The sequence below is a fragment of the Pseudorasbora parva genome, chromosome 19 (assembly GCF_024679245.1).
Source record: "Pseudorasbora parva isolate DD20220531a chromosome 19, ASM2467924v1, whole genome shotgun sequence".
Taxonomy (NCBI): domain Eukaryota; kingdom Metazoa; phylum Chordata; class Actinopteri; order Cypriniformes; family Gobionidae; genus Pseudorasbora; species Pseudorasbora parva.
The window spans coordinates 42,363,345-42,383,882 of record NC_090190.1 but is presented as its reverse complement, the minus strand read 5'-3'; the positions used below and the strand labels follow the sequence as shown (position 1 = coordinate 42,383,882).

At 39.9% G+C, this 20,538-nt stretch overlaps 1 long non-coding RNA gene across 1 annotated transcript; it reads left to right on the top strand.

Annotated features, from left to right (window-relative positions):
* The first annotated feature begins 4,669 nt into the window (after nucleotides 1-4,669).
* Nucleotides 4,670-7,790, top strand: LOC137048534 (uncharacterized). The gene is made up of 3 exons (XR_010899431.1): nucleotides 4,670-4,744; nucleotides 4,936-4,982; nucleotides 7,210-7,790. It is a non-coding gene; the product is annotated as an uncharacterized lncRNA (long non-coding RNA).
* Nucleotides 7,791-20,538: the final 12,748 nt, after the last annotated feature.

Here is a 20,538-nt window from a genome sequence, read left to right as displayed (position 1 = left end):
GTTTGATGGGACGACCCTCACCATTATAACTCAATGGGAAATTGAGCTAATTTTGGACAGCTCTAACACACCAGGGGTAAAAAATGTATGTGTAAATGGTTTACTTTTGCTACTGCTACTCACAAACTAAACTGCCTCCGTGAATCTGCGTCTCATATTCAGATCACTGTGAATGTGACGATTCTGAGGATAAAATGGGTCGTCACGTGTTCTTTAACCCGGTTTATGAGGTTCGGGTCACACATGGTTCCTCGAGTATTTATAATCACTATTTATTACTATTTTTTGTAATCATTATTGTGATTTTTATTGAATTGTTCTGTGATTTGTTACTAAACTGTGAAAGGGATTTTATGAGAAGGTTTTTCAGTATATGAGTAAAATAAGGTCTGCGATAAGCTGTAAAAATGGCAATGGCATCTGCATAACCATTCATATAAACTGCACCAGAAACAGATGGCATGCTTCTGAATACAGACACAGTTGTCAAAATACTCATCTTGTGGAGTATCTCATGTAAATACAGTCACTTATGCCTTAATAAACTTAAAAACATCTGAAAACTGGATATGTGTCAGTATATTTGATCCACGTAATCAGTCTTAAAGTGACAGCAGCCTAAAATACCGGTGTGTTAATATTAATCAAACAACAAAAGATGTTAAATACATGTAAAAAATAAACCTGTACCTGGAAAATTCAGTTCATTTCAGTTGAAACTCTTATCATATTTGTCATATTGTTTGTAATTTTCTTCTTTGCTCTTTTTTATAACAAAATAAAATAACTATATAATATGCTATGACCCCTTTAAATAAACTGCTCTAACTAAATAATCCTAGATTATTTATTAAATTCTAGATTATTAAATTCTCAAGACTAATAATAATAAAAGTGCTGACTACCCCCCAAAAAGCAGAAGAGACATGATTTGTGAGTGTAAATTATTTTTTCATATGATAAAATGTATTAATTGATCGAATGAATTATTAACAGCATGTCCCTGAATCTTTTCATAGATCTTATCTTATGAAACCTGCAATATTTATGATGATGGATTCAGAAAGCTCAGGTTTGTTGGCCGAGTGTCAGTGTGAGGTAATGTAGAGCAGATCCAGCCGCTAAAACTACACTGAGAGTCAGGAGGAGTTAATGCAGCTTTACACTCAGCGGTTTGATTGAACTGAAATAGAGACTATGATTCAGTGCTTTAAAGCAGAAGCATTAGTGCTTTAGAGTCTCTAATGGTCGAGACTGGTCTAATGGTCAAATAAATACAGCGACATGATTTAATCACAGAATCTGACTGAAGGAATGAATGCCACTGTGTTGTGGTTTCTCATCAGTGACGTGACCCGACCCGACGTGACCCGACCCGATGTGATCCGACCTGACGTGACCCGGGATATTTTACTGTTACGAGCCCCTGCTCTTTCTCTTGTTTTCTCTTTCCTGCCTGAGGGAGAAGGATATTCCTGCACAACCAGAGGCTGCATTTTCAGGACCCTAGTTCTAAGACCGCAGTTCTCGGACCCTAGTTTTTTGTGACAGCACCACCTACTGAATTGAATCACCAAAACACTCATTTAAGATGGACGATGGACACTGATCAGACTGTGAGTACCGATATTCAATCAAGTTTTATTTTATAACGTTTAAATGAAACAAAATGTACTAAAGTGAGCTGCTAACTATGAATTAAGAATTAATTCACACGAATTAAGAATTTGTGTGCTAGTTTTAATAATTACTATGATGTTCTTGATCGTGGCTGAGATGTATTAAAGGGGGGGTGAAACACTCAGTTTCAGTCAATCTCATGTCAATCTTGAGTACCTATAGAGTAGTATTGCATCCTTCATATCTCCGAAAAGTCTTTAGTTTTATTATATTTATAAAAGAAATATGGGCTGTACAGAGTCTTTCCGGAAACCTCAAGCGTGGAGAAACTCATGGCTATCGATCTCAGCTAATACTGATAATGATCCAGAATCAGATCCGGAGGCTGAAATAAACTGAACAGGAGAAACCGCAGCAGCAGGACGTCCGTCTCTGTGGTATGGACTGTATTTAGTGGCCTGTCAACATTTGTGTGTGTTTACTCGCAGTTTATGAGGACATGAATCGGTTTATGGACTATTGTATGCGACTAAACCTTAGCAGTAGCAAGCAAAACGGTTTTGCACGTCAGACTAGTGTAACGTTATACAGAGAACAGCAATGGAGTCCGTTAGCGCATTTGAATGACGAAGCACGCGATCGTGTCGTTTACTGATGTTTACTCACGCGACGATAGCCGACAGCACAGACATTTGAAGCAGTTTTACTCACCGGCTGCTTCCAAAGCAGGACCGAACCTTTATCGCTGGGACCGCTCCGTCAAAAACACACTTCTTTGGTATGATTTGGTGAAGTCCTGACAGCAGTGACCGTGGAGATCCACTTTGAGACGCGACTGAAGCGATGTTGTGAAGCTTCCCGTCATTTCTGCGTTCAAATCGGTTCAAATGCAGCGCTGCCTTCCCAGAATGCTGTGCGGACGCGTTGAAGTCGCTCGACGTCACCCATAGGAATAAAGTGGAGCGCGGCGCGACAGAAGTGTTCACGGACGACTGGATCTGCAGCTGAGAGTGTTTACGGCGTGCATTTCCTCTCTCGCTCTAGTCACGCGCGTGCACCCTACCGGGAGAAGAGCCCGTACGGCCCATACAAGGACCTTCCGCTCTATTAACGTCAAGCCGACCCATACTCGGAAAAAACTCTCCGAAACTTGTGAGAAACCGGAAGGAGTATTTTTAACACAGAAATACTCCATCAAACGTCCAACATTAGTTTTTGAAACTTTGTCTATGTTTAGGATGGGAATCCAAGTCTTTAACAGTGGAAAGCTCAGTATGCATGAAACAGCATTTCACTGCCCCTTTAACTCCTTTTTGATTTTTAATGACTATAATACATCTAGCCAGCGCATTATTACACTTAAAAAGATGACAGATATATGTTGGTGTAAGAGTGTGTGATTAACCAGCTTATTAGTGGGGAAACTTGCTGAATACTCATTGTTTTACCATAGTTAAGAATAAAATATTCTTACATAACTGCGCTGACTGCCTGGTGCAGTACACTATCAGCCTGTCTAAATGATGCATAATGTTTGACATGTTCAGCCATTTATACTTTGGCTACGTTCTTATAGCCTGTACTGATATATTTTTGCTGCAAAGGATTAAAAAGCTTAAAATTAATCCTTTAATTTAAAAATAAATAAAAAATTCTGTATGAATCTTGCACAAATGTTTTTTTTGTTATCCTTGGAGCTGGACTGAAAAGACTGGGCATAATATTGCAGTGATTAATAAATGCATATTTAGCTACTCTAAACCATTATTATTATATTCCTTGGCTTGGTTGCCAACATTCTTCAAAACATCTTCTTTTGTGTTTCACTGAAGTCATACAGGTTTGGAACGACACGAGAGAGTAAATGATGACAGCATTTAAAAGAAGTAAATTTACTGCATCAGTGCTCAAAATCATCAGTGCTTTACTGCCAAGGGCATTTCTGTCTGACAAAAAAGCAATATTAAGTTTATCTGCATTTGCAGCAAATTCGATAATATCTATCATTATTCGTCCTTGTCCTAGTTTTATTTATATACTCCAATTTAAGGCCTCAACCACAGCAAAAACACTCACGGGGAACTCATGGGCCGGATGGGCTGGGTATTTTAGCCCCAGTCCAGCCCTGGTGACCTCTGTGAGTGAAAGGGTTAAATGATTATGAAGAAGGAGATCGGATCCTGGCTTAAATCAATATTGGCATTTCTGATGTGAAATATTGGAGAAACGCCATCATCAGTTCACAGTTATTGAATCCACTTGGATGTGTGAGCAAGTCACTAAAATAACACTGCTGAAATATTTCATGATGATCTTTATGACTGAGAATAGACAATAACAGATGTATTGTTCAGTTTGCATTGAGTGAATTTATACTGTCTGTATTAGCGGGAGCCACTACTGTAGGAAACATCCTTACACCTGTGCCCGGACGAGAAGGAGAACTTGATCATACACTCATCAGGTGAGGTTTATTCAGCATGATCTGAAGTGTAAATGCTAAACAGTGAGGCTAATGATATCTTCCACAGAATCTGGGGGAGGTTGCTGCTTGGTGTCAATATTAATCAAACAACAAAAGATGTTAAATAAACCCACTGTACCTGGAAAATGTAGTTATTTAGGGCCGAGCACTGATGGTGTGAGGATCCTATTGGATCCTATAATTCTTCTCTGAAATGAATCATATTTTTGAGGGCCTAAACATGCTCAAACTCATGAAACTTTGCACACACATCAGAAGGGGCGAAATGTACATCTGATATGGGTTTCAGAATTAGGTCTGGCTAAATGGCTCAATAGCACCACCTACCAAATTTAAATTAAGCACTACATTTCACATACAAGTATGAAATTCAGTACACATGAATCCACCCAATACCTACAAAAAACCCCATGGGAGCAAAATCTAGATATTTTATCATAAACATCATATTTGCAAATCTTTTCTGCTTTTTCCAAATTTGAAAATGTTCCTTTGATCAGCCCTAACGCTCTTCCTTCAGTAGGAGGTGTCATGGCTTGTTTCTGGAGCTCACCTTTTGCTTTTGCTTTAACTCAAAACTCGCTCGACATGTCCACAAAGCTGACGCCTGAAAATAAGACTCGTGCTGACTTTCACCATGTAAGTTTTAATGTTTGTATATATGAGCCTGTGTGTTTTGGGTTATTTTAGTATTATAGTTATGTATATTTCTCACATTGCACAGCACGTATAGTCTATATGCTCAGCAAAGCGCTCCGTCTCTGTGTAAATGTGTGTGTGGTGTGTGTGTTTCTTTCTGTGATAAACCCGTTCTTCTGGTTTCTCCACAGGTTGTCGAATCTTCTGCTGCTGCTCTTTTGCTTTGTCAGTCAATGCGGTCAGTATAATTATGTTTGTAAATTCTAATAATTTTTTATTTTTGATGTTAGAATTGTTCAGTTCTTTCTCTTTTGCACCAAATGTCTGACATTTGTGGATTGTCTACAGTTTAGCTGAAGGATTTGCATGTTTTATACATTGCTTAATCACCAATGTGGATCATAAATATTGTAGACACGGACAAATGTGTTTTGATGCAACAGCCGTTATATCTGTTATGCTAAAATTGTACTTTGACAAACCAAAACCAGATTGTATAGTAAATGAGTGCCTTCCTCTCCTCCCATATTCTTCTCCTGTTCACAGTCTGCAGGAAATGATGCGAACTTCCCAAATATGGTCACATGACAATAAAAGTGTACAGTTGCTAAGATAAAGGGGGTGGGTCAGCTTACCCACTGGCTCATCTTACCCCACTCTCCCCTATTGACACTTAGTACACCACAATTCACCATGACGTCACAACAGTAATAAACGATCTTACTGGTGGCAAAAGCCGAAGCGTTCCTATGGCAACGCTTGTAAATTGCTTGGGATTCAGACAGTTAACATGATTATTGAGGGACTGGTTAACTAATTCAGGAGATAGCAATACATGAAATGCCTAACCTTACTCCAGTAGATGTAGCGCTAGTCTAATACCATCTTTTTTAAATGAGCCTCAGCCTACCATTGAGTAGTTATTTTAGTGACTGTTGCTGTTTGACTTACAATATGTTAGGCTATCGTAGATGGTCTATTTCCCTGTTATCTAACTCAAAAGGCTATGATGGTTTTCTGTTGCTCGTTCGGGGTCGGATCAGATGGCACAGACGAGAGCTTCTGACGGTCAAAAAAAGCCAATGTGGTACAGGCATCAATCATCCATCAGCTTACAACTATGTTTTGCTTTTCCTTTTTTTTCCATTGACATTCGATCAGTAGCCTTCATGACACTAGACCATAGGCGTAATTTACGGGTGGGACGGGTGGGACATGTCCCCACCACTTTTTTTAAAACATCTTGCTTCACGGATGAACCTAACTAATACAAACAAAACATCTCTGGTTAACTAGAAGAGCATCATTTTGTTCGTTTGTTAAATAAGAGGCGATGTGGAGCAGATTTCTCTCGCGGCTCATGCAGTCTTCACACAGACTTTAATCTAACGCTAATGACGCCGTTGCAGAGACTTTCTATTTGTTCTGGTCAGATCACAAAACAAAACGCACAAAAACTGTCCCTGCTCTTGATGTACAACCACTGATGGTATTCGGTTTTGATGAGAGAAAAAATAGGCTATGAGGGCAGATTAGAAACGTGAACTTCTGACAAGTTTAACAGACTAGACCAGGGATTATAAGCAAAGTGTGCAAATCTATGCCTTTATTCACGTGAAAAATCACGATGCAATAATTAAACGAAATCTATATCAATAAATGAACTATTTAATTGATTTCCGGACATCTTAATACAATTTTTTTCTGCAATTGTTATTGTCCATATTTTACATCTGATATAACATTGTATCAGCAATGCTCCCCCCTTAATACGCCATATAGTGCATATCACATGCACGTGAAAAACTGCCTACCATATGCACGCCAAAGCTCATTTTGACGTATGAGCGCCCCTCACACATCAAAATGATCTTTGGCGTGCATATAGTACACAGTTTTTCGTGTGCATATAATACGCAATTTATGTCCCACCCACTTTTTAAAACAAAGTTACGCCACTGCACTAGAAGTTCTGTCTCTTCCTTTTACTTCAGGCAGTGACTGGCAATGAGTTCGATCTTTAAAAGAGATCTAAAGTTTACTAATATTAGTCTTGAATTTCCCCAGCTGAAGATAATTATGCTCTGCTGTGATTTTGTAGATGGACCGTTTTGAGAATACTTCTCTGTAGCGCCTCTTCTGACGCCGTCCACTCGCTTTAGCCTCCTCACCCACAGGTTTAGCTGGATATATTCACTTCTTTCTGAAGGAAATCGATAAAATCCTACACCTTTTGCTGTATATCTGACGGCACAACCCCAAACACAACACGTTTTCGTCATAGTTTCAACTTTAATCAACAGCAATGTTCTTAACTCTGTAACTGTTTACAGTAGCCGGCTGATCTCTTCAGTTTGTCAGGAGAAGCCGCTCGCGTTCTGCCACCCGGAAGTGTCTGGTGCCGATTGTTCACAAACATCCTGAAATGGTCTATTAGATTAATTTTATACTGTCTGTATTTGCAGGAACCTCCTCTATACCTGTGACAGGACAAAAGGGAAGTGACGTAATCCTGCCGTGTGACGTTAAGGTCAGCGAGAGTTCTCATATTGTTTTAAGTAATCGGTCTAAAATCATCCCTCTCTGTGAGAATGAAGAGTGTGAAAATGGCCGAGTGTTTAGAGAAGGATCCTGTGACGTCATCATCAAGGATCTGAGACTGAGGGATGCTGGGAAATACATCCTGAGAGTCTATCACACTAATGATCAGACAGAAGGGGAGCGACTATTCCAGGAGTACCAGCTTCATATTCAGGGTAAAGCTGATTTTTTTAAATGATCACATTTGGTCCCTGTTACGAACTGTGTCTTGTTCTTGTATTGCCGTGTTTTCCTTTTCTCTCCCTATTCTTGCTGTGATAGGTTGTCCAGTGATTAGGTGGATAATCACCATTGGTCATCTAGATTATTCCACGCATTCAACGAGCAGCTCATTGTTGGTTCGCGTTCCCTCCTCCGGCCGTTGATCAAATTTGTTTCTTTAATATCTGGGCATGTTAAACCATCACACGAGCGTAGGGGTGTTCTGCTATTTATTTTGACACTTGTCTGGTTTTTGTTAGGTAGTTAGGTTAGTTAAATGTATTTTTCTTTTGCTCTGATTTTGCTCTGGTTAGTTAGTTTCTTTTTTAGGTTTGTTTTGTTTGTTATTTTGGCCTTTGGACACCCTGATGAGATGCTCATTATCCCCTGTATGATTTATTAAAGGGGCGGTGAAATGCTGTTTCATGCATACTGATCTTTTTACACTGTTAAAGACTTGGAATCCCATACTAAACATAGACAAAGTTTCAAAAGTTAAGGTGGACGTTTGATGGGAGTATTTCTTTGTCAAAAATACTACTTCCGGTTAGTCATAAGTTTCGGCAAGTTTTTTGAGATCATGCGTCCCCTTTGACGTTAATGGGGGCGGAATTTCCTTGTATGGGCCTTACGGACAATTCTACCGGAAGCGCGTGAGAGAGAGCGAGGGAGAGAGAGAGAGAGAGAGAGAGAGAGGGAGAGAGAGAGAGAGAGGGAGAGAGAGAGAGAGAGAGAGAGAGAGAGGGAGAGAGCGAAAGCAACAGGCTACGCCCATCAAAGCGCTGGCTTGTAGGATGCTAAACAGGTGATATAACCAGTAGCTACTGACTTACCCACTGATAGGCCGGCGGTCGATCTGTATTAGCACTTTCCTCACGCGACGGGCGAATCACTTTCCTCACAGAGCGACTCACTTTCCTCACGCGGCAGGCGAATCACTTTCCTCACTGAGCGAATCACTTTCCTCACAGAGCGACTCACTTTCCTCACAGAGCGACTCACTTTCCTCACGCGGCGGGCGAATCACTTTCCTCACTGAGCGAATCACTTTCCTCACAGAGCGACTCACTTTCCTCACGCGGCGGGCGAATCACTTTCCTCACTGAGCGAATCACTTTCCTCACAGAGCGAATCACTTTCCTCACGCGGCAGGCGAATCACTTTCCTCACTGAGCGATTCACTTTCCTCACAGAGCGAATCACTTTCCTCACGCGGCGGGCGAATCACTTTCCTCACTGAGCGAATCACTTTCCTCACAGAGCGAATCACTTTCCTCACAGAGCGACTCACTTTCCTCACGCGGCGGGCGAATCACTTTCCTCACTGAGCGAATCACTTTCCTCACAGAGCGAATCACTTTCCTCACGCGGCGGGCGAATCACTTTCCTCACTGAGCGAATCACTTTCCTCACAGAGCGAATCACTTTCCTCACGCGGCGGGCGAATCACTTTCCTCACTGAGCGAATCACTTTCCTCACAGAGCGAATCACTTTCCTCACAGAGCGACTCACTTTCCTCACGCGGCGGGCGAATCACTTTCCTCACTGAGCGAATCACTTTCCTCACAGAGCGAATCACTTTCCTCACGCGGCGGGCGAATCACTTTCCTCACTGAGCGAATCACTTTCCTCACAGAGCGAATCACTTTCCTCACTGAGCGAATCACTTTCCTCACTGCAGCGCGCTGCTGCACACGTCATTATTTAGCTCCGCTCACATGACACGCCCCCACCCGCTCGGCTTTTTTCGGAAAGACTCGGAACAGCGCATCTTTCTAATATAATTATAAAAAAAATAAAGACTTTTCGGAGATATGCAGGATGCAATACTACTCTATAGGTACTCAAGATTGACATGACACTGACTGAAACTGAGTGTTTCACCCCCCCTTTAAAGGGTTAGTTCAGCCAAAAATGAGCCTGTGATGTTCATCAGCTGACCCTAAGTGCATCCAGCATGTAGGTGTGTTTGTTTCTTCAGGAGAACACAAATGAAGATTTTTTACTCAACCGTTGCTGTGTGTCGGTCATACTGCATGTCAATGGGTAACAATTCTATGGGAGCAAAACACACATGCTTAGAGAACGTGCACAAAACCCTGCTGCTCCTGACGACACACTGATGTCTTAAGACACGAACCGATCGCTTTCTTTGAGAAACACAACAGTATTTGTGTTATTTTTTCATTTATTATTCCTCATATCCAGACGAATCTCATCTAGTGTTCCCATCTGTCATTACTTCCGTCTGGTAAGGTCAAACTGGCGCGATGAGATTCGCTTGATATGAGGTAAAAAATAACATAAATACTGTTGTGTTTCTCACAGAAAGCGATCGGTTCGTGTCTTAAGACATCAGTGTGTCGTCAGGAGCAGCAGGGTATGTGTGCACGTTCTCTAAGCATGTTTTTTTTCCTCTCATCGAATTGTTACCCATTCACATCATTATATGACCGACACACACGGTTGAGTTAAAAATCTTCATTTGTGTTCTTCTGAAGAATCAAACACACCTACATGTTGGATCCCCTGGGGGTCAGCAGATAAACATCAGAGGCTCATTTTTGGGTGAACTATCCCTTTAATAAATCCCTCTTTACTCATAGTTGGTTGTGCATGTTTGTGATTCGGTGCTGGGATTCCTTACCACAACCCTTTCTTTTTATTATGCCCTGCTAGAGTATTTTTTTTCTATTCCCCTAGACATCTGGTGTAATAGTCCCTCAATCCTAAATTTGACTGACAGCATTATAATAATTGTGTGTGTGTGTGTGTGTGTGTGTGTGTGTGTCTTCTCAGATGAGATCTCTGTGAACACAGGTGAGGAGCTGAAGTTGGATCTTCTGTTGACCAATGCTGATAAAGTGGAGACAAACTCCAGTGGAGAGTGGACAGAGGTGTGGACGAGAGGTCACGGGGTCAGCAGTGATCGACTGACCGACAGTGATGGGAATCTGACCATTAATGCGTTCACATCCACTGACACTGGAACATACAGAGTTCTGGACTCTGAAGGACAAATCCTGATCACACTCACACTCACAGGTCAGAGGACAGCAGAGGAGGACTGGGAATATTAGGTTTAATATATCATGAGCTTCCCAGACAGCAACATATCCACATGTTCCAGATGTGGCCCAGATCTGTGTTGATGTCTGGGTTGAGTTTTTCTCTTTCAATCCTGACTAATCTTTTCATATTTTGTACAGAGTCTCGATCCAAAGGAGGACACAAAGGTAAGACAAAAGAACAGGAGAGTAAGTAAGAAAGAAAGGCTGTTTAAAACAAAACAAAAATTGAACAGTGAGTTTAAAAATGTAAAGTTTGTGCTCTCTTCCCAGCGTCGCCCCGTCCTGATCGAGATCTTCTGAGTTGGCCGGAGATAATGAATGGGGTTGTCGTGATTACAGCAGTTTTTAGCTTTATAGTGATTATGGCTGTTCAAATTGTGATGAGGTTAACTGGACACTGGTGATCTTCCTTGAGTGCCAAACATCTTCAGAAAATGATATATTTCATTTTTCTCTTATATCTTCTGTTTGTTTACTGAATCTGCCTAAGATTTGGACCAGTGACTGCCCTTACGAAAAGAAAATATATTTACCAATATATTACTTGAAATACAGTATATTATAATATATTGTAAATACATGGAATAATACATTGATGGTATTATACATTATATTATATATTCATGTAATATATTGCAAAATATTCAAATGGTTGCCGCTTTCAGTATATAGCAATATATTGGAAAATAAAAATATTAAATCCCATATATGTGAATATATTGCCTAATGTATTACATGATATGTTCCAATATACTGCAATATATTTTACTCTGAATTATTTAAAATATTGTTTCTAAAGAGTTGGGAATGTATTTATAGAAAAAAAATATATATTTACATATACATATATATTTAAAAAGGTTGTAGAAAATATTAGTTTAAATAACATTTTGTGTGTGTGTGTGTGTGTGTGTGTGTGTGTGTGTATATGTATATATATATATATACATAAATATGTATATGTTTCTTATTTGAAATGTATTTTTAATATATATTTAAATTTGTATTGGAGAATTATTATCCTTTTTAGCAGTGTTAATGTTCAACAATATTATTGATCTGATCTGCTTTAAAGTCAAATTAAAGTTAATTAATAATTGATGTTTACAACGGATTTACTGCATAAATGAACTCTTTTTGCATCATTGAATAATTTTCCTGTTTATCATCCATCTTTCATCTCCATGCTTGATTTTTAAGGATAACTATGATATGAAATATCATGATATGGCAAATATGCTGTATATTAAATATGCATTGAGATGCAGCCTCAAGTCTTCTTGAGTTTGGTGCTTCAAGCTTGTTACACACTATTTCTGGGCAGTTTCTGCTGTTCTTGGACCTCTCCAGCTCCATCAGGTTGGATGGAGAGCGTCGGTGCACAGCCATTCTCAGATCTCCAGAGATGTTCAATCGGGTTCAGGTCTGGGCTCTGGCTGGGCCGCTCCTTCCCAGAGGACATTCCCAGAGTCGTCCCGTAGCCACTCCTGTGTTATCTTGGCTGTGCTTAGGGTCGCTGTCCTGTTGGAAGATGAACCTTCACCCCAGTCTGAGGTCCAGAGCGGTCTGGAGCAGGTTTTCATCAAGGATTCATCTTTCCCTCGATCCTGACTAGTCCCTTGACTGTCACAGGTCTTCACCAAATCATACCAAAGAAGTGTGTTTTTGACGGAGCGGTCCCAGCGATAAAGGTTCGGTCCTGCTTTGGAAGCAGCCGGTGAGTTAAACTGCTTCAGATGTCTGTGCTGTCGGCTATCGTCGCGTGAGTAAACATCAGTAAACGACACGATCGTGTATAACGTTAGTTAATTCATCAAAGGAGCATGCGATCTATGGTGTGTGTTTAAATACATTAGTTTAGCTGACCACTATAGGTGTCAGTTTGATTATTGTAAAACCACACAAACATAAACCTAGCTGTAGTAAAGTTATTCAGGAAGGAAGAAGACAGGGGTCGGCTTTGACTGGGACTCGCTTTCTTTATTCAGTCTTTCAAAAATAATCACAAACACACTTTCAGTGTGGTATCTCAGGTTCTCCACGATATTGATCACTCCGTTATATATCACTCAGTCTCTGTAGTAAGCACACACAAAGTCCCAGTCCAACTCTCTCTCCCGGCCGCGGCTTAAATGCGCTCTCTCCACGCCAATTACTGCAATCAGAACAGGTGTTCCTCTTCTGTGCTTGCCCTACTTACCTGCCGCTCCACTCTGAGCTCTCTCTCGCAGAACCACGCCCCCTTCGCCACACTCGTTTTCTCACAAAGCGTGCTTCGTCATTCAAATGCGCTAACGGACTCCATTGCTGTTCTCTGTATAACGTTACACTAGTCTGACGAGCAAAACCGTTTTGCTTGCTACTGCTAAGGTTTAGTCAGCCTCTGGATCATATCTGTATAAGTTGAATCTGATAGCCATGATTTATTAGGGTAACGTTTTCATCTCCACAATGATGATGTCAGCTTCCAGAAGCTCTCGTGCACTAGCTGCGCGCTTGTCATTCTTTAGCTCCGCCCACTCGATACGCCTCCAGGCGCTCGTTTTTTTCCGGAAAGACTCGGTACAGCCCATATTTCTTTTATAAATATAATAAAACTAAAGACTTTTCGGAGATATGAAGGATGCAATACTACTCTATAGGTACTCAAGATTGACATGAGATTGACTGAAACTGAGTGTTTCACCCCCGCCCCTTTAAGGTCCAATTGTCACTATTAACTTAAGTTACTTGCTTACTAGCAGGCAATTGACTAAGATTAGTACTTATAAAGCACACATTGATGCCTTATTATGCATGACCATATTCTACATATCTCAATCCTACCTAATCTAAATGTATCAACTTTAAATAATAATTGTAGTTAATAGTTTGCTAATAATGAGAATCTGACCCCAAACTTACAAAAAACAGGAGGAGAGACAGCGAAGTACAACGGGAAGAAAAAAACACAACAACACATCCGGCAATACTCACAGACGTAGCAAAAAGAAGAAAGTGAGATGGTCGTTTAATTGTTTTCATGCATGAATTATGACAACCTCAGTTAGGATTTTTCCCTATATGTGTTTTTATTTTATTAAGTAGACAGTATGCGCTTTTGGATTTAACCAAAGAGATACTGTATTAAACATAATACAGTAATAACAGCAATATTGTGTGTATTTAACAAACCAATTAATACAATTATATAAGATCATGTGAAAACTAAAAAAATATAAACACAAAGTATTGTAAAAGCATTTGAGTTTGTTCCCATTTGACCAGTGAGGGCCTCAAGCTGAACTTTGCTTTGATATCAGAACATGAGGATGTGATTCCATCAGAGATCTCTAAAACCTGTCAAAGTGCAACTGAGCAAACCCAACTCAGAGTGTGTATGAAAACACTCTCGCTCTCTCCGGTCCACCAGAGTGTGTTCATTTACCCTTATTATCTGATCATTCTGCTCATGTTCAAGATGGACACATTCCACCGCAGTTCTCCTCTGAGAAAACATACTGATGTTTTACACTGTGGAAAGAAAAGAGTGATCAGATGTTTCTCATCTGAAATGAGCAGTACAAATAACATCCACAACATAATCAGATTACTTTTGATATAAGGAGTAAAGTAACGCATTACAAGTAACATGCATTACGTAATTAAATAACACTACTGAAATATTTCACGATGACCTTTATAACTGAGAAAAGACAATAACAGGTGTATTGATCAGTTTGTATTGAGTGAATTTATACTGTCTGTATTCGCAGGAGCCACTACTGTAAAGCCCCTTTCACACTGCACGTCGGACCCGCAATATTCCCGGAGCATTGCCGGGTCGCCTTCTGTGTGAAAGCAACCACGTCCCGGGATTGATTACCGAATTCGACCCGGGTCGGGGCTCTAGTAACATTGCGGTATTCGACCCGGGATGAGCGCTGTGTGAACAAAAGCTGAAACTAATGCCGCAACGTGTGCGTAGTTATCGTGCGACTCCTAGAGCTTGTTTCTTCAATAACACAACCCTGCAGTGCCAGAAGAGCTCGTCAGTGTTTTAAACGCAGAGAGTGTTCGGATACAAAAGAAACTAAAATTAAACAAGCAGAAATGAGCGCAAACTGGACACAAGTCGAGACCACGGAGCTCCTTACTATCCGCGCTGAAGCGGAGATCGCTCGCCGTTATACGTCACATCCGGATGTCACGTGTCGACTCGACCCGGGACCGTTACAGGTTGTGTGTGAAAGCGCACATATTACGGTATTTCGCTGGCGGTGTGAATGGACCATAGGAAACATCCATTCCTTACACATGTGACAGGACGAGAAGGAGAAAACTCCACGCTGCCATGTGATATCAAGGCCAGAGACATTTCTCATGTTATTTTAAGAAGACTGTCAGAAGACATCCTTGATTGTCAGAATGAAGAGTTTGATCGTAAAGATGGCCGCATATTTAAAAAAGGAACATGTGACATAATCATCCGGGATCTAAGACTGAGGGATGCTGGGAAATACATCCTGAGGGTCTATTACACTAATGATCAGAAGTCACAAATCAAGAAGTACTACCATCTTTATATTCATGGTAAAGTCAAAACCATCAGATTTTCTTTAGTGATTGTGTTGATATTCCAACCCTGTGTGTGTGTGAGTGTGTGTGTGTGTGTGTGTGTGTGTGTGTGTGTGTGTGTGTGTGTGTGTGTGTGTGTGTGTGTGTGTCTCCTCAGATGAGATCTCTGTGAACACAGGTGAGGAGCTGAAGTTGGATCTTCTGTTGACCAATGCTGATAAAGTGGAGACAAACTCCAGTGGAGAGTGGACAGAGGTGTGGACGAGAGGTCACGGGGTCAGCAGTGATCGACTGACCGACAGTGACGGGAATCTGACCATTAATGCGTTCACATCCACTGACACTGGAACATACAGAGTTCTGGACTCTGAAGGACAAATCCTGATCACACTCACACTCACAGGTCAGAGGACAGCAGAGGTTTATTCATCATTATTTGACGTGTAAATGCTGAACAGGGTGAGTAACCTTTGATATCCTTCCCAGAGTCTGGTACAGGATCTGACTCAAAGATAACGGATGACAAATCTAATTACACTAAACAACACTGTAAGTAGAACAGGACACATTGAGAGCTTTACAAAATCTTTATAAAGTGAGTTAAAAAAAAGAAAAAAACATTTTAAAAGCTGTGTACTCTTCCTCCTTCCTGCTGCAGTGTATTGGTTCTGGCGTGTTGGACCTGCTGTGATTGTGCTGGTTCTGGTGTGTGTGATCACGTTTGTCGTCTTCAAGAATCGCCAGTGTCTGTATAGAGGTTACTCACAGGGCCGTCAGAGTCCAGAGCAATCAGAGGACCTGTAATAATCTCTCCTGATTGTGGAGCGAGATTAAACTGTAAACCTGACCTGGACACCTAATGACGACACGGCTACTAAATTCATCCTCAGAGCAACAGATCCACACAGGATTCTGGCAGCACACTGAATCTCTGAAGGTATCGTCTGTCAATGTGAAGCTCTGCTGTCTTAAATTAGGTACAATCAACTTTTTTATTAATTAATTAATTAATTTATTTATTTTTTACCGTTTTTTCATATCACATATTTTAGTAATCACCATAAATTAGGTATCATTTAAAAACATACAAACCCAAAATTCATCCTGTGAAAACTGTTTTGAAATTGGACGTTGCGTTACCATGGGAACGTTACTCTAAATCAAGCGGCAACCTCCCGCGATCTCTCTTGAAGCCAATACTGAAGTAATGTAAACTGCAGTTCATCGTCTGGCCACTAGAGCGGCTCCAGAAGGAGCAGAATCTCATTGAGCTCATGTTAAAATGCCCAACTTTACAGCAGAATGAAACATGTTTACAGTCTGGTTCAAATTGTGGTTTTGATCTATACGGCTAATTTTGACCTTCATGACGACTGTGAGGGGGGTGAATTTTATTATAACTCATTCATTTATATTATATAAAGCCTTAAAGTTCTGCATAATTAAGGGCGTGGTTACTGGTGGATAGCCATTTATCCGCTGTCTATAGTCATTGCTTCACCTCAGCTCCGCCCACATCCCGCCTCTTTGCCCATTTTCTGTTATCCGGGAGTGACACGCGATGACTCGCTCACAAGATGGCAACGGCCAGCTCGCCCATGCTTTAAGCTTCAGAACGACTCATCAGAATCCTATGGGTGACGTCACGGACACTACGGCCATATTTTCTTACAGTCTATGCCCTAAATCAAGCAGTAACCTCCCCCAGTTTCTCTTGAAGCCAATACTGAAGTAATGACTTAAACTGCAGTTCCTCAACTGGCCACTAGAGCGGCTCCAGAAGGAGCAGAATCTCATTGAGCCCTATGTTAAAATGCCCAACTTTACAGCAGAATAAAACATGTTTACAGTTTGGTATATGGCTGGGCGATATGGAGCAAAAAATATATCTCGATATATTTTGCTATATCTCGATATACGATATATATCTCTATATCTTAACAAGATAAATAACCCCCTAAAATCTACAGCAAAAACAAATGTCATACAGTCTTTTTTTTTTGGAGATGTTCAAAGAGGTAGTCAGTTCATGTAGAAACAAAATGCTTTTGCGACATTAAAAAAAAAAGTTAAACTTACTGATTACATAATTAATAATAATTTAACTGTAAAATAAAATAACATAGCCTTCTTTTCATTTATTTCATGCTTTCAAAAGATGAATCAAAGACTACCATTTTTACAGTTAAAGTAAACATTTTGCAGAAAGATGGGGGCATGACTGAGATATAAATAAAATGATTTTGTCATAACACCACTTCCTGTTAAAATTTTTATCAAAATTCAAACAGCTGGCTAGATGTCGCGCTCTTACTAAAGCGTGACGGAGTGCCTCATCATGCGGATCATGTACACATGAGACGAGCTTCCCTTCTTTTCCAGTTACAGAACGAAATATGAATGTCAGAAGGTAGGCTATATGATAATATGATACAGTACAACTGACAGAAGAGCACCGCGTGTCTCAGGACACCCGGGATGTCGCGTTTTCTCTCTTGGTTAAAACATGAATAGACCTATTCACCATAATCCCGTGATAAAGATGACAAAATAATAATAACGATATTGCAATGATTTTTTTAATGTTTTCAAATAATATGCGATCATTTTGACATTTTAACCGAAAACCATGCGATCAGTTGGACACAAATCATAAACCGACACGATTGCGACTGTGAGTGCGTCTCAATCGCCTGACTGTGGCAAGCAGAATTTAGCAAGCAGTTGTGTAAGAAGGGAAATCATGGTCTCTAAACTAAGTCTTAAACAACGCACACGCTTGTCAACATGATAACTAATCCTCACCTGGTTGCGGATGCGGACGCCGCCGTGTTCAATGAGACGACACAAGGGGAGGGGGAACAAAAGCAATGAGGCGGGAGGCGCGCGAGCGGGCCGAGCACAGCACAGAGAAGTTAAATAAGCAAAGTGGCAGAATCAGAATTAAATATAAACAATATATCGATATATACGATATGTCCAAATCCATATCGAGTTTAAAAAATATCTCAATATATTTTAAATATCGAGATATCGCCCAACCCTAGTTTGGTACAAATTGTGGTTTTGGTCTATACGGCTAATTTTGCCCTTCATGACGACTATAAGGGGGTGATTTTTTTTTTATAACTCAATCGTTTACATTATATAAAGCCTTAAAGTTCTGCATAATTAAGGGCGTGGCCACTTTGAGTGACCGGTGGATAGCCAATTATCGACTGTCTGTTAGTGATCACGTCACCTAAGCTCCGCCCACATCCCGCCTCTTGGCCATTTTCTGTTATCCGTGCGTGACACGCTGCTAAGATGGCGACGGCCAGCTCGACTCTACTTTACGCTTCAGAACGGCTCTTCAGAATCCAATGGGTCACGTCACGGACACTATGGACATATTTTTATACAGTTTAACAGCTCTAAATTCTTCTTGCAGGCTCCTCCCCTAGTTTGCGGTGTCAGATTTCATATTACAAAATATATTCTCATATTTATTCTTATATATATTCACGATATTTGTCAAATTCATCAAAAAGAATTAAGTGGGACATGTGTGACACCCGATAGCTATTTTTGGTACAGCGACTAAACTAAATCATTTTTGTGATATCAATTTCAAATTCGGAACACAACTTGGTTAGACACATGGCTTTGATTTTATAGGAAAATTTTAGAGAAAAATGTATTTTGTAAAATATTACATTTTATATCAAATAAAAAATATTTAGCAGAATTTAATTTACAGTAAATTTAAACTTACATACATTTTCATACTTTGATTTTTTGAAGTGCAATAACCTGCCGAGTGTCTTCTTTAAAACAAGACCAAATTTAGGTCTATATTCCAACTATACTCAGCCATTTAAGTTTGGACAGTGCATTTTCACGTCTATTCTCAAAAAGAGGTGACATTAAACTGACTAAAAATTTGATGAATCTTGTATTGAAAACTCATTTTGATGAGTTAAGAAATGTAAAAACATACGTTGTCTAAACGTACAGTGTATAGGTCTAGTTTAGCATGTCTGATTTTGCAAAAGTAAAAGTAGTTCCAAATGAATCCACAGCAGAACGGTTGTGACCGAAGCCAAGCGCAGATGTTTTATGGATGATTTCATATTTTTAAGGATTTATCAGCTTTAAACATTCGGTGTAAAAACATCTAAATGCCAATTCAGATGCCGCTCCGAGTCTCATTATTATAACTGAATTTATAGATTAAATGTAAGAATATGTCATAAAAGATAATGCATTTATCTACTAAGGTAAGATTAATACCCATACAAAAGTTCAAATGCCCCTGGAAATCAATTTAAAGGAGAATATATCACCTTTAATGCACAGAATATGAAAAGATTTACGAGTCAGACTCAGCAAAATATTGTCTGATTATCGTCATCAACAAAATCTCAGGGAATATCCAGAATGCAAAATTATAGGAAAAAGGGATAAAAGTTTACTTTAGTCACCCTAAACGCCATGGTGCTCAAAAGCCAGCAGAAGCACAATTTTTTTTTACACTCGGGTTATTTAGTTGCCTTCTGGCTTCATCACTCCACTGTGAATTTTCTGACCATCAGACGTGTGTGTGTGTGTGTGTGTGTGTGTGTGTGTGAGCAGTCGTGTCTCGTGAGGTCAGATATTGTGGTTTTTGTGCTATTCTGTTAGTAGGAATATTGCAGATCAACCTGTGAAACGAGTGATTTCGGGTAAAACTACAGTAATCTCTTTAGAAGTACACATGTGACTCTTCATCATTTCAGTATATTCACTGTGCAATCACATATTGTTGGGATAGTTTTAAGTTTATTTAAGCTTTTTGTATTCATTCAGCTGTTTTCTACTCATGCTCAACTCTGCTTCATTCAGGGTACAAGAGGAAAAATCAACTGTTGATCAAAGGTCACTTTATAGAGTATGGACACTGATCAGGCATATCATTATGACCTCCCAGTGTTATATCAGTGTTATTCACCTGTCAGAGCTCATAATGGTTTGTCTGATCGCTGTATACAGAGCTATCATAGAGTTCATTAATGATTATTTATTCGTTATGTGTGGTTACATTTTTAACTTAATAAAGAACTTCTTGCTTTGAACGTTTTGAGCATCTTTCGTTTCTTCACTGATGTTTTTCACTTTTCAGAAGTGAAGCGTGAGCTTCCTGTTTAACAATGCCTTCGAAAAAAACATGACTTCCTCCAGCAGTTTTCGGAAAACCCACGCACAGTAATGCAGTGATGACAAAAACCAAGAAGAGACATCATGTGTTTGTACATTTATTTTAAGAATGTTTTATGCAACATAGTGAATGTTATTATTTGTCCAAAGCATCTCCCAGAATAAAGCTCAACATGAAACCGAATATT